The sequence below is a fragment of the Dasypus novemcinctus genome, chromosome 4, assembly GCF_030445035.2.
Source record: "Dasypus novemcinctus isolate mDasNov1 chromosome 4, mDasNov1.1.hap2, whole genome shotgun sequence".
NCBI lineage: Eukaryota > Metazoa > Chordata > Mammalia > Cingulata > Dasypodidae > Dasypus > Dasypus novemcinctus.
In genome coordinates this window covers 31881876-31897649 of record NC_080676.1, presented here as the reverse complement: position 1 = coordinate 31897649, position 15774 = coordinate 31881876, and the positions used below count along the sequence as shown (strand labels likewise).

The 15774-nt window shown below is 38.4% G+C and overlaps 1 long non-coding RNA gene and 1 other non-coding gene across 2 annotated transcripts; one reads left to right on the top strand and one right to left on the bottom strand.

Annotated features, from left to right (window-relative positions):
* The first annotated feature begins 950 nt into the window (after positions 1-950).
* LOC111765082 (U6 spliceosomal RNA) lies at positions 951-1058 on the top strand. Its single transcript, XR_002797524.1, has one exon. It is a non-coding gene; the product is annotated as a U6 spliceosomal RNA (small nuclear RNA).
* Positions 1059-11381: 10323 nt separating this feature from the next.
* LOC139438814 (uncharacterized) lies at positions 11382-15364 on the bottom strand. The gene is made up of 3 exons (XR_011648540.1): positions 15228-15364; positions 13832-13889; positions 11382-12984 (listed from the first exon to the last, which is right to left on the bottom strand). It is a non-coding gene; the product is annotated as an uncharacterized lncRNA (long non-coding RNA).
* Positions 15365-15774: the final 410 nt, after the last annotated feature.

Genomic DNA, 15774 nt, shown 5'->3' with positions numbered 1-15774 from the left:
GAGCACAAAGAAGAATTTGAATGCATACATAGGAAAAAGCAGATCTTATGGGAAAAAAAGGTACAATAAATTAAATTAAAAACACATTGGAATAATATAACAGCAGATTTGAGGAGGCAGAAGAAAGGAGGGGTGAGCTTAAAGAAATGGCCTATGAAAGTGAACATACAAAAGAACAGATGAAGAAAAGAATAGAAAAAATTGGACAAGGTCTCAGGGAAATAAACAACAGCAAGAGACATGCAAAACACATGTGTATGGGTGTCCCAGAAGGAGAAGAGAAGGGAAAGGGGGCAGAAAGAATATTTGAAGAAATAGCGATCAAAAATTTCCCAACCCTATTGAAGGTCATAGATATCATGTCCAAGAAGCACAACATACTCCCATCCAAAAAAAGTGGAATGAACCAGTTCCAAGAAACATACTAATCATAATGTCAATTGCCAAAGACAAAGAGAGAATTCTGAGAGCAGCAAGAGAAAAGCAATGCATAACATATAAGGGATACCCAATAAGATTAAGTGCCAATTTCTCATCAGAAACCATGGAGGTAAGAAGACAGTGATATGAAATATCTAAGATACTGCAAGAGAAAAACTCCAGCCAAGAATCTAATATCTGGCAAGGCTACCTTTCAAAAATAAGGGTGAGTTTAGAATATTCACAGATAAACAGAAACTGGGAGAGTTTGTAACCTAGAGACTGGCCTTGCAGGAAATGCTACAGAGAGTGCTACAGTATTAAAAGAAAAGACAGGAGAGAAAGGCTTGGAAGAGAGTCTAGAAATGAAGATTATATCAGTAAATATAACTAAAAGTCCAAAAGAGTGGTGAAAATAAAATATGACAAATAAAATCCAAAGGTCAAAATGGGTGAAATAAGAACAGCCTTTACAGAAATAACATTGAATGTTAATGGATTAAATTCCCTAATCAAAAGAAACAAAAACTGTGTTCACTTTGGCAGCACATATACTAAAATTGGAATGATACAGAGAAGATTAGCATGGCCCCTGTGCAAAGATAACATGCAAAATTTGTGAAGTGTTCCATATTTTTAAGTGTTTTGCATGATCTTGCAATGATGGATAAAGGCCATGTTGAATTTAATTTTAAAAATTTATGAAAGTGTATTGTCTAGAGTGTAGACCATAATGTAAACCATTGTCCATGGTTAGTGTCTATATTTCAATACTTGTACATCAATTTTAACATATGTACCATCCACATATAGAGAGATTATTGGTATGGAAAGGGGGAAAATGGGGAGGATGATGGGTATATGGGAGTTCCCTGTGTTCTTTATGTGACTTTACTGTGACCTAAAACTTCTTTTAAGACAAAATGAAAAAAGGTCAGACACTGGGGAAGAAATGGGGGGAAAAAAATGTCACTGTACAGTTATTACAGTGATGAAAGACAAAATGTCAAAAAGTTTTTCTTAAATATTTTTCATTATTTTTTAATATCCCAACTTTTAAATTTTATTTATTTTTAGCTTTTCTAAATTATTATGTATTTTATCTATTGTGTTTAAACCTATCGTTATTATTTCATTTTCCTATTAATTGTATTTTGTGATATTCTTGACTTCATTTTTGAAGAAGTTTTGGACCACAGAAGGGTTACAGTTGTGGCAAGGGAGGATCATTGGTGTGAGGTGTCAGTGATGGGGGATATATGGGAGGAAGTTCACCCGGGCATACATATAAGATATATAAATGTGTTCAAATATTCATGGGCATTGTCACAGTGGGTGGAGATTCACATAATAACCAAAAGAATATTGAGTTCCCAATCTGGGGAGCTCTGCAACACTCTCTAATAGGACAAAAACAATACCCCAAATGCAGGGCCATGACTAGTGAAGAAGGATGGTCCATTGATGCGCCCTTGATATTGACTATCATGCTTATGAAGCTTTGCTCTTGAAATTGCAACTTAGTCTAGTAATATAGGGTACCTAAGAGTTACCTCCTGAGAGCCTCAAATGTGGCCTCTTTCTAAGCCAAACTCAGCAAATAAATGCATTACCTTGCCCCCAGCATGGGACATGACTCCAAGGGATGAGCCTCCCTGGCACCGAGATTACTACCAAGCACCAGCTAGCAATGCAACTGGAAAAAGACCTTGAATGAAAGGGGGAAAAGGTAAAGACAAATGAGTTTATATGGCTAAGAGACTTCAAAGTGAGTTGGGAGGTCATCTCAGAGGTAACGCTTATGCACATCTCAGCAGGATCTCATTGACTGTCAAAGTAGATACTACCCCAAGTAGTGGGGCTCCTGAGAGCTCTGGAGATACTCAGGTCCTGTGGCCATGCCAGATAGCTCTGGAGTTTTGTGCCTGCTAGTGGGCCCTACTTTGGAGTTTGTGCTCCTGAGTTTGACAGAGTTGGACTCAGCTGTGACTTCTCTACATGTGCCTCTTCTGTCCCTTCCATTTGAACCTATAGTTGATGCTGGAGTTGGTAGGTATACATCCAAGAGACTTGAATCTTTGGGCTGTCCATGTGTCAGCTGGGTCCTGAGCCTCAGCGGAGATGCAACATCTACTCTCCAGTTCATTGGACTCACCCAGGACAACTAACAAGGAGGTGAGGATGGACAACCACCATACCAAAGAACCAAAAGAGTTTACAACTGCAAGCAAGAGAATCCCATCAATCAGCCATATGGGATTGAGGTCCTCTGTCAATTAGAGGTGGAGTGGGCATCACCATCCCAGAATCTTCAGGATTGGGAAATGAATGGCAGACTAGAGTAGACTTACTGGTATTCTACTATAGACTTACTGTGATTCTAGCAACGAAAGAAATTATATCATTGATGTGGAGACAGTGGCCACTGGAGGTGCTGAAGGCATGAAGAGGAAAAAAGAGGTGTAACATGGGGGTACTTTTGGGACTTGGAATTGTCCTGAATGACATTGCAACGACAGATACAAGCCATTATATATTCTGCCATCACCTACAGAATGCAGTGGGACAGAGTGTAAACTACTATGTCAATTATAATCCATGCTTAGTGGCAATGCTCCAAAATTTATTCATCAATTGCGATGAATGTACCATACAAATGAAAGAAGTTGTTAAAGTGGGGAGGGGTGGGAGGGGTGGGGAGCGGGACATATGGGAATCCCTTATGATTTTTTGTGTATTATTTTGTGTCAGCTAAGTATCTTTTTTAAAAATTTAAAAAATATTTTTTAAAAAAAGACAAACTGGCAGAATGGATTAGAAAATATCAGCCACCTAAATGCTGTCTGCAAGAGGCTTAACTTAGACCCAAGGCTAACAACAGACTGAAAGTTAAATGCTGGAAAAAAATATTCCATGCGTGCAGTAACCAAAAAAAAAAAAAAAAAAAGCCAGAATAGCTATATGTATATCAGATGAAATAGACTTTAAGAGACACTAGCAATGTACAATCTGAGGAGGAAGTCAGGAAAAAAAATTCCATTTACAATAGTGACTAAAAGAATAAAATACTTAGGAATAAACTTAATCAATGATGTAAAGCACTTGTATTCAGAAAACTACAATGCATTGTTAAAAGAAATCAAGAAAGACCTAAATAATTGGAAGAACATTCTATGCTCACGGATTGGAAGACTAATTATCACTAAGATGGTGTGGGGAGGTGGGGCACATGGGAACTTCTTATATTTTTTTAATGTAACATTTTGTGTGATCTTTGTATATTTTAAAAATAAATAAACATTTTTTTAAAAAGATGTCAATTCTACACAAAAAATATACAGATTCAAAGCAATCCCAATAAAAATTCCACCAGCATTTTATAAATAAATGGAAAATATGATTATCAAATTTATTTGGAAGGGTAAGGGGTCCCAAATAGCCAGAAACATCTTAAAAAAGAAAAGCAAAGTTGGAGGACTCTCACTTCTGGAGCTTAAATCATATTACCTAGCTACAGTGGTCAAAACAGCATGGTACTGGCACAGAGACAGACACATAGACCAATGGAATCAGACTGATGGTTCAGAAACATACCCTGTGTCTATGATAAGGTGATTTTTGACTAGCCTGTGAAACCCATCTCTCTTGGCAGAACAGTCCATTCAACCAATGATGCTGGGAGAACTGGATATCCATAGCCAAAAGAAAGAAAGAGGACCCCTATTTCACACCTTATACTAAAATTAACTCAAAATGAATTTTAAAAACTAAATACAAAAGCAAGATCATAAAGCTTCTAGAAGAAAATATAGGAAAACATCTTCAAGACCTGGTGGTAGGTAGTGGATTCTTAATGGAGACAAGAGGAGGATGAGATGGACCACTGATGCTTAATGTATGGAGAAGTTTTAATTAACTTTACTGTAAACATGTGGAAATGTATAGACTTGATGGTAACACATAATAATGAGTTTTATAAATGGGAATGTGGCTGGGAAATGTAGTCTAGGGATGTGAATGCCAATTGAAAGAGAGTTAGAGAATAATCTAGGGACTGAATAACACAGTAAACCCAGAGGTGAATGAGAATTGTGGTTGATGGTACAGATGCAAGTGTCCTTTGTGAGCTAGAGCCAATGCACGCACTATTGCAGCGTGGTGGGATTGTGGAGAAGCATAGGAAAAATGCAACTGGAGTGACCTATGGACTATGGTTAAGAACAATACTATAATATTCATGCATCTATACCAAAGATGTACTGTGTTGATAATGGGGACCTATGGAAAAAGTGTGCCAAATGTATACTATGGGCCACAGCCGGGGTAATAGTCTGATGATATTATCTCATAATCTGTAACAAATGTTCCACCATGGTGTGGTGTGTTGATGGAAAGGTGTTGTATGGGAATTCTGCACATGTGCATGATTGTTTTATAAGTTCACTTCTCTAATAAAAATATATTTTTTTAAAATGATGAGTTGAGGGGAAAACACACCAAATGTAAGAAACACACTATAATTAGCAGTAAGATTTTGATGATATTCTTTCATAATTTGTAGCAAATATCTCACAACAATGTAAGGTTTGGTGGTGGGTTGGTATATGGGATACCTCTTATGCATATATGCCTTGTAAGTTCACAATTTTTACTATACAATTATTGCTTACATATGTTCATGTTTAAATGATATAAAAATAATAATAATAACAATAATAATAATAAGGTAGGTTAGGAGGAAATACACCACGTGTAAGGTACTTTGGTTAGTAGTAGTATTTTGAGGATGCTCTTTCATCATTAATTAAAAATGTTTCACAACAATGCAAGGTATTGGTGGTCAGGTGAGGTATAAGAGCCCTGTATGATGTTATGTGTGTTTGTTTTGTAAGTTAACAACTATTACTATACACTTATTGTTTATCTATGTTTATGTATGAGTGATATATTTCAATAAATAAAAAATGAAAAAACAAAAAGTTGATGGGTTATATGCCTTTTTTGGATATTACTTTTACATGTACTTTAATGATTCACATTTTAAATACTAAATTTTAAAAATTAATGGAACACTATAAGATCATATGATAAATTGGAGATGTCCAATTCCTAGGCATCCCTAGACTAGACTAAAGGAATGGAGTCTTAATAAGACTACCCAGATTGCAATAGTGCATATCTCAGTTTTTCCACTAGAGGGCAATATTAGCTCATCTATTATTCTCTGGCCTTTGCCACAGCTCTGCTCAATTTATTTTCATAAGAAAAATCTTTGCAAATAGTAAAGCATTATAAATACTTCATTATGTATGTAACACATTATCATATAATAAATAACATTGTCATAAATTTTCTATTTAATTTGTTTCAACACATGAAAATGTCTAAATGTAATTTCAATAATGCTTAGAATGAAAACCAAGAATAGCCTTTATCATTAGCATGAATTATTATATCAATTTATTTAAATTATCATTACTTACAATATGTTGCCTAAAAACAATTTATAACTGAAACTTCAAAAACCATTAACCTAAACTAAGGAAAAGCTACTGACTCCTTAAAAACCTCTTGATGAATGGCAACCAGATTATTCTTAATTCCAAATATTTTGTCCCATTGGCTGATCATGTGCTACAAGATAATATTGATTTCTTTTTTATTCAATAAATATTTACTCATCATTCACATTTTTTAAGGAGGTACCAGGGATTTAACCCAGGACCTCATACATGGGAGGCAGGCGCTCAACTGAGCTACAACCACTGCCCTCATGATCCACATTTTCAGGGCATTCTTCTAGGTGTTGGGGATACAGTGGTGAAGAAAACAGGAATCCCAACCTCAAGGAGTTTACATGCTAGTGGGCTGGGGCCTAAGGGATAAACAATTATATATGCTTTATATACACATTAGAAGGTAATAGGTGCTGAGGAGGAAAATAAAGCTGGGAAGATAGCTAGCTTAACATGTGGCAGTGGGGCATGCTTCTTTAAAGAGAGGAAATTACTCCTTGTTTCTTGCCACCACTACTACTTGGCCAGGAGAGCCTTCACTGACAAGGTGGCATCTGAGGACAGAGCTTAAGGAACTGCGGGATATCTGTGAAAAGATAACTCCAGGCAACAAGGAAACATCAAGTGCTAAGACCCTGCAGTGGGAGTGGATCCCTTGGGTGAAATACAGCAATGAAGCCAGTGGGGCCGAGAGGAGCAAGTTTGGGGAGAATGGATAAAGAAACAACAGGAGGCCAGCAAGGGGACCCAGTACAAGGACTTGAGCTTTTACTCTGAAAGTGATGGAGAGAAGTTGGGGTTCTGCACAGGCAGAAGATGATCTTACATGCACAGAAAGGATTACTCTACTATTTTGAGAACAACCTGTAGAGGGACAAAGTTAGAAACAGAGTGACCAGTTAGGAAGCTACTACAATTAACTAGGTCAGAAAGTATGGTGATTGGACCAGGGTGATAGCAACAGAGCAAAGCGTTTGGGAGCAGAGACATCTGAGGTGCCCATGAGATACTCAATAGGCCGCTGCACACTTGAGACTGGAGTTCAAAGAAGAAGTCCAGGGTGGAAATGTTAATTCGTGGAGATATTGGTGTAGAAATGCAATGAGATTTTGAAAAAGAGAACAAGTATAGAAAGAGAAGAAAAGAGATCTGAACACTGAGCCCTGGAACATCCACTGATTAGAAGTCAGGTGAGGCAACACCAGCAAAGAAGCTGAGAAAGAGTGTGAAGCAGGATAGGAGGAAAATCAAGAATGAGGTGTCCAGAAGCTAATTGCTGCGAGGAAAAAGCAGACCATCCTCAAAAGCTGCAAGTAGGTCAAGGAAGATGAGCGCAGCAAGTGGCCATTGAAGTTGGCAGGGTGGAGATCATATTGACCTTGACAAGGTCAGCGTTAATAGAGTGTGGAGCCAAAGCCTGATCAAAGAGGATTATAGACATAAAGAGTGGTGCTGGAGATAGCAATTATTTCTTGGAACTCTTATATAAAGGGACCTAGAAGTGAAGCACAGTAGCTGGAAGGTAATATGAGGACAAGAAAGGGTTTTTCAAAAGATGGGAGAAATGATAGCATTGATTTTACATTGATAGCAGTAGAGAGGAAAAATCAGAGGTTGCAAGAACGAGGGGTGACTTTCCAAAGCAATGCCCTTGAGTAGGCAAAGGGGATGGAATCTAATGCAAAAGGTCGGGATTAGCCCAAAGAGCACATCACATAGCCAAGCAGCTTTTTATTTTTTTTAAAAAGGTCACTGTTAGCCCTTGGTCTTTTATTTTGTATTTTATTGGGAAATGTGTCTTTGAGAAGTTGTTTATGTATTAAAGCCAATAGCATGTCTGAGTTAAACTGTCAGCCTGATTACTTGGCTCACCATTGTACAGAACGTGGTACACCTCTGAGTGCAGGCTTTACATGGAGGGACCCAATGGGTTGATAAAGGCTGCTTTAGAAGACACCACCTGCATTTGCCCTCCCATCAAAACCTTCCCACAAGAACAAGCAGGATTTTGCCCATACCATCTCTTATGGTAGCAGAGAAGCCCTGCTAACCATTTTCTTCATAGTCATCCTGACTAATGAGATGCAGAAAACAAACAATGAGAAAATAATTGCCAGGAAAAGGCAAAAAATTTCACTTCTAAAAATTAATTATACTTTTTTAATTTTTAAAAATGTTATTAGCTATCGTTATGACTTGCTATTCCCTCTGATTGCATAGTCTAACCCCAGTTTTCTATATGATTTCCATTTTCACATCATTCTGGTCTCTGCTGAAATGTCACCATCTCAGGGACCTCGTCCCTGAACAGTGACTTAAAGACACATTCCCCTGTCCTCTTTGCTTTCACCATCTTATCATTCTCTTTCCTTTATTTCACTTGATTGTTTTTCAATGCCCTTATCACCCTTGAAATTTTATAATGTATTTATTTGTTTACTTGTTTCACTTGCCTCCTCCATGAGGACAGGGAACTTTTCAGTTTTGGTCCCCACACCTAGAACACAGCTCACAAAGGAGCTGCTCAGTGAGTATTTGCTGAGTGAGTGAATTGACGTGTATCATTCCTAGAAGATAAAGAATCGAATGTCAGAGTTAGAATGAACCATGAAATAATTGCTACAAAATTATTTGTTGTTTATCTGAAATTCAAAGGGGATTGGACATCCTTTATTTTATCTGGCAACTCTAACCCCAGATATTTTTATTTTTGGCAAAACACACCAAACCATGCAGGTGCTTAATCAATGTAATCAAAAGACTGCATGACTTAGTGGGAAAGAGTGAGAAATCTGGGTGTTAGGTAGGCTATGAAATGTTGGTTTGAGGAGACAGATGTTCTTGCATGCTATACAGAAATGTGTTTCTATTATTTGTTCAAGAAATGCTACGTGGAAAGCACTAGGCAGGGCATACGAAAATTTATTTCCACAATGGGACAAACTTTCATATATCTCACTTTTTCCTTTCACTTTATTGACAACATTTTGTATATTACTTCTCAGAAATTCTATCCATTCATTCTCAACCAGAATCATGAAAGAACATTCTTCCTTTTTTCCAAAGGACAGATGGTTCTGTGGGCAGAGTTTATTTACACACAAAATAGGTATTTCAGTCTTACAACACCAGAATACAATTTTCTCAGCTCTCTTCTATAACCCACTCAGACCAACTTAGGCTCAGAAGCTTAATGTGGGGTAGTCAGTTGCCCTTTAGGGAGGATGGGTTTTCTCAGAAATCAAGAAATCAAGGATGGTTTCCCAAGAGTTTCAAGCAAGGCGGTGGAGTGACATGTTCCAGGATTCTAGGCCCCAAAAGAATTTTTTTTTCCTCTGTTGCCTGTTTTATTTTTTCTAATTTAAATTTTTTTTTTAAGAAACTTTAGATTACATAAATTTTACCTTAAAAAGTATAGGAAATTCCCATATGCCCCACTCCTTCGCCCTCCCATACTTTCCCATATTAACACCTTTCATTCGTGTGGTACATTTGTTACAATTGATGAACACATATTGAAGAATTGCTACTAACCATGGACTGTGGTTTACATTATAGTTTACACTCTTTCCCACACAATTTGTAGGTTATGACAAAATAGATAATGGCCTGTATTCATCATTACAATGTCAGGCAGGACAATTCCAATGTCCCCAAAATGCCCCTGTTTACAAACAAGCACAAAGTGTCAGATCTGTCTTTCCCAAAGCTCTGGAAACAGTTAAAAGAGTCGCAGGAGGAAGCAGATGTGGCGCAAGCGGTTGCACACCCACCTCCCACATGGGACGTCCTGGGTTTGGTTCCTGGTGCCTCCTGAAAAAAAAAACAAAAATGAAATAACCCAACAAACAAAACAAACGTTAAAAAAAAAACAAAAACAAATCAGGGAAGCCAATATGGCTCAGTGGTTGAGCGTCGGCTTCCCACATAGGAAGTCCTGGGCTCATTCCTGGTCCCTGGTACTTAAAAAAAGAAATAAATAAAAATTTTAAAAAATAAAAATACAAAAATATTTTTAGAAGAGTTGCCATAACTGGGTGAGCATCTATTCAAGCAAAAGGCAGCTAAAAATGGTGGGGAAACTTTGTGGCACCTTGTCCAGCCTCTCCCTTGCCCCTTTTTCAGTCCACACTCCCACTGTGGATCCCTGGTGCAGCTCTGGAGGGAGCAGGGTAACCCCGACGCACGTACTGGATTCCATGTCTGTCTTTCCCAGTTGGGTACCGCGGACACCATGAAGCGTATTGTAATTATTAACCAGGAAGGAAAATCGTTGCGTAAACCACAGCTTTTAAGGAACAGGAACTTCATAAGTCATTTTCTTTTTATTTCAAAATGCGCTTTTGTATAAGAAAGAAATATTAGGTATAAATATTTCTCAACAACCTCCCATAGCTCTTTGTTGACAAAGGTACTGACAGACTTACCGTTAATTAACTTCTCAATGCTTATTTCCCTCCTCCCCACACACATGCACATACCAGGTATAAACTAAGGCAAAGATTATATCTTAATTACTTTTAATCTTCCACAATTCTTATTCCGGCTTCTTGTAAACAGTAGATGCTCAGTAAACGTTTATCAAATTGAACTGAAATTTCCTTTATTTAAAATTTTAGTTTTTCCTTTACGTAGAGAAAAAGAGAGTTAATGATGACAAACTGGACACCAGCAAACATTTAATAAAAGAGACAAAATTTCTAAATAAGATATCTAAAAGACTCCAAAATTTTATGGTATGTTGGCATGGTGCACAGACTAAACTTTATTTTTAATCAGTTCTATTATTATACCTAGTTTCAGCAGAAATTTCCTGATAAGTCAATTTAGTAAATTTCGAGAGTTTTAGATTGCCTATTCAAAACCTAAAGCTAGGTTGACAAAAGGTATATCAAAGAGACTGACTGAACAGGCTTCTGATTAAATTAGTACTGGATGAGCTTTATTGCCTTCCTTTTTAATATCTTACCACCAAAGGCTCGGAGCAGAAAGGTTGAATTTAATTTTGTTTTATCAGGTTTCAGAGAGTATGGCTCTTCTAGATTCTACCCACTTTTCCCTCTAGGACAATTTACTTTAATTAAAGAGATAAGTGTCTGCCCATTCTTCTCCTTTTGGTATCAAGAGTGATTCAAAAGTAAAGATCGAGGAAAGCAATGGACACGTGTGGAATGAAGACAAATGGATGCAGCTTTGATGAAACAGAGTAACTAGAAGAGAAAGGGGTAGAAGGAGCAAAAAAGTGGAAGATATTTTATTGAAAATGAAAAAATACAGATGGTGAACAAGTGAGTTTTTGTAAATTTAAAAGTTCTAAGTCTCTACTTGGTGCCTCTGAAGCATTTGTCACACTGTCTTGCACTCTAATGCTTAGAGAACATTACTCAATATTTCTCAAAACTGAATGTGCATATAGGTCACATAGGGATCTTTTTTTAAGCAGTTTTATTGAGATATATTCACATACCATACAATCTATCCAAAGTGTACAATCAATGGCTCTCAATATAATCACAGAGTTGTGCATTCATCACCACAATCAGTTTTAAAACATTTTCATTGCTCCAAAAAGCAAAACCTCATACACTTTATATCCCATATTATTGACATTTAACATTGGTGAGGTACCTTTGTTACAATTAATGAAATAATACTAAAATATTACTGTTAACTATAGTTATGGTTTGCATTAGCTGTATTTTTTCAAATAGATCACCCTATTATTAATACCTTGTAATAGTGTCATACATTTGTTATAGTTCATGAAAGAACATTCTTATATTTGTACTATTAACCACAGTAATTGTCCACAACAGGGTTCACTATGTTGTGCAATCCCATGTTTTATCCTCTAGCTCTCCTTCTAGTGACATACACAACCGTGTCAACCTCAATCACACACATAATTAAGTGCTGTTAATTACACTTACAGTAATTTGCTACCAATGCCTCTATCCATTTTCAAACATTTACAATCAATCTAATTAAATATTTTGCACAGATTAAGCATCAGCTCCCCATTCTCTACCCTCATTCCATCTCCTGGTACCTATACTCGAAATTTTAACTCCAGGTTTGCCTATTATAATTAGCTCTTATTAGTGAGATCACACAATATTTGTCCTTTTGTATCTGGGTCATTTCACTCAACATAATGTCCTTAAGGTTCATCCATGTTGTCATTTCCTCTTATAGCTGAATAACATTCCATCGTACGTATATACCACATTTTGTTTATCAGTTCATGGGTTGATGGACACTTGGGTTGTGTCCATATTTTGGCAATTGTGAATAATGCCACTACGAATATCAGTGTGCAAATGTCTGTCTGTGTTCACCTAGGGATCTTAAAACGCAGATCTTGACACAGTGTGTGTGGAACGGGGTCCTGAGCGTCTGCATTTCTCACAAGCCCCTACATGAGGCTGATGAAGTCTGGAGGCACACTTTGAGTAGTAGGATGTCAAGTGACCTGCTGAGCAAAGAGCTGGATTTCTTGAAATATAAAATGGGGTTTCTCTCAACCTTGGCACTAATGACATTTTGGACCGGATAATTCTTTGTTAGGGGGAGCGGTCCTGTGCGTTGTAGGATGTTTAGCAGCATGCCTGGTCTCTATCGACTGATGCCAGCAGCATTGCCTCCGGCAATTTTGGCAATCAGAAATATCTCCTGGCATTGCTAAATGTCCCCTGGGAGGCAAAATCGCCTCCGGTTGAGAGTCAATGAGTGCTACAATTTCCAAGATAGGTTGAGGGATACTACAGGTGAGAGGCTGCTAGATTAAATGCATGCATGTTTGTAAAAGCAACCCTATGTCTTGCAGCTTCTGACATCATTTCTGTGCCAGCCCCGACCTTTACCCAACCTTGGCCTTCCTGTAGAAACAACCGCAAAAACAGTGGTGGAAGCCCTCACGCCAGCACCGCAGGTGAAAATGTGAAACCTCGGCCAACTGCAGCCTGGACTCCATCCAGGGACACCTGCCATCCAAGAACCATCCTGTGCTTGCTGCAGAGCTGCCAAGATCTGAGAATATTCCTAGCATCTAGAAGGAATAAAAATCTTTGTATCTATTCTTAGGCTTTAGATAAATGTTACAATGATAGAAATTTTGGCTATTTTTAGCAATGTTAAGTCAGACACAAAAATATAGCTTTAGTAATATACCTATACAAAGTATCTCAGAGATTTGCTTCTTCTTTGTTGTTAATCAAGCAAATAGCAATATATTTAGAGTATTTTAAAAACACAGAAGTTAGCATGGTCCTCAGGATATATTTTAGTTTCTTCCTTCTGTCAAATAGGCCCATAAAATAATTTCTTTCAGCATTTCAAGGCTGTTATTTTCTTTTTCTACTCCAATTGACTTCCAACTTATTCAAATTCTGTTTCAAAGTATTTTCCTTTGCCTTCTTCATTAATTCTCTGTCTTTGCATTTTATTGAATAAATTCAACTGAACATATACTGGGCTCAACTAAATTACCCACTGAGTGGAAAACAGAAGAATGACGCAGTGTCTCTTATCTCAGAGAAGTTAACAATCTATTTAGTTAAGGTAAGACTAATGCAAAGGAAACAACTCGTGAACAACACGAACAGTTCCAAGACTCCCTGACTCATGAACTCCGCCCTGCAGATAGAAAGCTCCCCAACTCATGTTTGTGGTAGGAATGACTGAGCCACTAACTTTAATGCTACAGTTTCCAAATGCTGTCAGAGGTGACAGATGCAGCCCAGGAGGGGTTGTCTGGTCAGAGAAGGCCTCATGCTAAGGTTGAGACTTTGGGACAAAGGGCAGAGGCTTCTCTGAGCCTCCTACCCATCCATTTATTAGGCACTGATTAGTGTCCCACTCTCCAACCCCATCCAGTTATCCCTGCTCCCATTTACCTGTTGAGTCTTCTGCCCAGTCAGTGATGGCATCCAAGTATGGTCCTCCCAGCTGTTCCTAAGAGGCAGATGGGCTTTACATCACTGGACAGGAACTGGCATCTGAAGTAGCCCCCACAGCATTTAACTCCCCAAAGTGCTTACAAACTGTGGCCCAAGTGAACACTGAAGTTCCTGCTCCTGCCAGGTGTGATGGCAGGGGAAGGCCTACCCAAGAGGGGGGAGATGGCACATTCTCCATTTGCCCTGCATCTAGAGCATGAGAGATGCTCCTCCAGAGGTCAGAGCTCCTTCAATACATCTCCTCACGTACGAAATGAGGAAATTACTCCTCCTAGGACCACCACTACTACTTGTATCAAATGATTCACTGATGGCATTATTTTTCCCCATTGCACAGAGGAAGACACTGAGACTCAAAGAATTTAAGAGACTTTCCTGAGGTTACACAGGCAACACGTGGCAGAGCTGAAATTCAAACCCACTTTTAAAAACTTAACCAAATTCCCCAGCATTTCACAAATATGAAACTTAAAGGCACTGCCTTACTTAGCTTTGTAAGCTATCGAGATCTCACCCCATTTTATTTGATGCTTAAAAAAAAAAAAACAAGATGTGTGCAAAGGCCCTGAGGATGTGGGTGAGAGTGCTATGATATAGTTAGAGATTAGCACAGAATAGCTTTCTGTAGACTCACCCATTATCAGTCACAATTTCTTCCTTAAAGTTGACAAAATTTCAGAAGCCATTGGTTTAATACATGAAAACAGTAGAATAACATATAATCCTGGGAAAGGCCGATGCTATAAATCTTGTTGTATTTGTCTCTGTTTAATGAAAGACTAATACAGTAAAGAATTTACAAAACATCAGAAGTCCCATAAGGGGGCAACATGGGGCCATCATATAGGTGAGACAAGATTCCTCTCTTTAACCTCCAAAATTTCAGGGCCCAGCTCACCTACAAAGAAAAACTTACCCAGAAATCAATTTTAAGAATTCCTGCCAGGAACCCAAAGCCCTGTGAAATCTTCCATCGACAATCAGAGCTGAATCTCTGAAGAACTGAGGAGCGTAAGAACTGAGGTGGGCCTGTGGGCATCACACTGTGCCTTTCTTGGGTCCCCGTACTCCTATCTGTAAAATGGAACTAAAACGCCTGCCCTGCTTACTGCTGTGGTTGCCAGTTCCCAAAAGCAATACAAGGCCTGCACATATCAGAGCTGTTTACGAACACGGTTGATTCAAAGAGATCATTGTAGTATCCTTTCAGATCCAAGAGTCTCAATACAGCGCATGCCCAGAAACGTAAAGGCGGACCTAACCGCATGCAGCCGGGGCCCTCGAGACCCAGACGGACAAGGAAACCACTGCCTCAAGCCAAACTCTTACTCACCCGTCAGCTTTGCCCTGGCAGGGATGAAGGGCCATGTTGAGGTGTTGCTCGAAACCAGCTGCATCCGGGAGGACAAGCTCCACTGGGGCTGGAGGCGCTTCCGCCCCAACCTTCTTCACACCAAGGCCTGTTCACATGCCAAGACCCATGCGCGTCTCATAGATTAAAACAACACACTTTAAAATGCCTCTCGATGTAATTAACTTTTCCAAAGATGACTTTATGGTCTTTTATGAAAATGGCACTGTGCCAAGTAGGCTGCCTCATGATTTGTTTGCTTTTCCTTTAAAGGTAGAAACATGAGGTGCTGTGACGTCATTATACTCACAGACTCACCTTTCTGTGTGCCTCATATTTAACAGCTAGCTTTGTATATTGCTTTACAGTTTATGGTTTTATGAACATTTTCTTCGCTCTTATTATCCCCAGAACTAATTCCAAAGCAGTTTTTAATTCCACAATAGTTCCTGAGGTAAATTTTTTCACCAGCCCTAAAACGAGATTACTGAAAATCAAATGAGATTCCCATTAAATCCCTTGGTCAGTT